The following is a 2,202-nucleotide window of genomic DNA, read 5'->3' as shown; positions in this document are numbered from 1 at the left end:
TCCATGTGGGTTGAGACCAATTGATGCCTCTCAGATGGCCGCTTGCTAGTGTTTAAGACCCCAGGGCCACTTTCCAAAGTGAGATGCAGAATGTTTTCTTAATAGATTTTATTATGCCAATTGACCTACATGCCCCCTGAAACCATGGTCCCCAGACCTCTGCCTCTGCTGCTCTGGCCTTCTAAGCATTCAGTTTATTCAGGAAACTTCTTAGATTTTCATTTAGTCCAGTTGTGGTAACCTCTCCTGTATTGTGCGCTGTCTTTCCCTTCACCTAAAATAGTTCTTGTCTACTATCTAGTTAATGAATTCCCCTTTTCCTCCCTCCCCACCCTCATAACCATCAAAGAATGTTTTCTTCTGTGTTTAAACCTTGAGCTCTTATAATAATAGTCTCATACAATATTTGTCCATTTGCAACTGCCTAATTTCACTCAGCATAATGCCTTCCAGATCCCTTCACGTTATGAAATGTTTCATGGATTCATCATTGTTCTTTATGGATATGTAGTATTCCATTGTACAAATATATAATTAGGTATCCGTTCATGCATTGGTAGGCACCTTGGTTGCTATTGTGAACATTGTTGCAATGAATATGGGTGTGCATATATCTGTTCGTGTAAAGGCTCTTATTTCTCTAGGATATATTCCAAGGAGTGGGATTGCTGGATTGTATGGTAGTTCCATTTCTAGTTATCTGAGGAAGCGACAAATCATTTTCCAAAGTGGTTGTACCATTTTATATTCTGACCAGTAGTGTATAAGTGTTCCAGTCTCTCCACAACCTCTCCAACATTTATTATTTTGTGTTTTTTGGATTAATGCCAGCCTTGATGGAGTGAGATGGTATCTCATTGTAATTTTGATTTGCATTTCTCTAATGGCTAATGGTCATGAGCATTTTCTCATGTATCTGTTAGCTGCCTGAATGTCTTCTGTGGTGCAGTGCTTGTTCATATACTTTGCCCATTTTTTAATTGGGTTGTCTTTTTGTTGTTGAGTTTGCAGCATCATGAAGATTTTAGGGATGAGATGCTGATTGGAAAGTCATAGCTAAAAAATTTCTCCAGTCTGCAGGTAATCTTTTTACTCTTTTTTGTGAAGTCTTTGGATGACTATAGGTGTTTGATTTTAGGAGCTCCCAGTTATCTCATTTCTCTTCTGGTGTTTGTACACTGTTAGTAATGTTTTGTATACTATTTATACCATGCATCAGGACTCCTAGCATGTCCCTATTTTTTCTTCTGTGATCTTTAGCATTTTAAAATTTATATTTAGGCCTTTGATACATTTTGAGTTAGTTTTGTGCATGGTGTGAGGTATGGGTCTTGTTCCATTTTTTTTGCAGATGGATATCCAATTATGCCTGCACCCTTTAGTAAACGGACTGTCTTTTCCCCATTTAACTGACTCTGGGCCTTTGTCAAATATCAGCTGCTCATATGTGGATGGGTTTACGTCTGGATTCTCAAATCCATACCATCGTTCTATGTATCTATTGTTGTACCAATACCAGGATGTTTTGACTACTTTGGTGGTATAATAGGTTCTAAAATCAGGTAGTGTGAGGCCTCCCACTTTGTTCTTCTTCTTCAGTAATGCTTTACTTATCTGGGGCCTCTTTCCCTTCCATATGAAGTTGGTGTTTTGTTTCTCCATCTCATTAAAAAATGTCGTAATTTGGATCGGAATTTCAGTGTAGTTATAGATTGCTTTTGGTAGAATAGACAGTTTTATAATGTTGACTCTTCCTATCCATGAGCAAGGTATGTTTTTTCACTTATGTAGGTTACTTTTGGTTTCTTGCAGTAGTGTCTTGCAGTTTACTTTGTTTAAGTCTTTTACATCTCAAGTTAGATTTATTCCTAAGTGTTTTATCTTCTTGGGGGCTACTGTCCTTTCTCTTCATCCATTTTCTAAGGAAAGTTCACTTAATTCCCTTTAACCAACTAGAGCTTTATTTTGTAGTTTGGGACAGTGAATGAGGAAGGCAACAGTAAAGCCAGAGAGTCTTACCAGATAGATAGGCAGTGGAATTGGGTAGGAGAGAGACTTTGGAGGGCAGTTGCTGTTTATGTGGTATATTTTGAATAAAATCATCCATTGACAATTTATCAAAAAGCTGCAGAAAAAAATATACAATCTTTTCATTTATTTTTAGATTTGTGATTGATATTTCTTTGAATACAAAAATGAGGC

The sequence above is a fragment of the Elephas maximus genome, chromosome X (genome assembly GCF_024166365.1).
Source record: "Elephas maximus indicus isolate mEleMax1 chromosome X, mEleMax1 primary haplotype, whole genome shotgun sequence".
In the NCBI taxonomy this organism is placed as follows: domain Eukaryota; kingdom Metazoa; phylum Chordata; class Mammalia; order Proboscidea; family Elephantidae; genus Elephas; species Elephas maximus.
The sequence above is the reverse complement of the archived record's forward strand: the minus strand, read 5'-3'. Positions refer to the sequence as shown.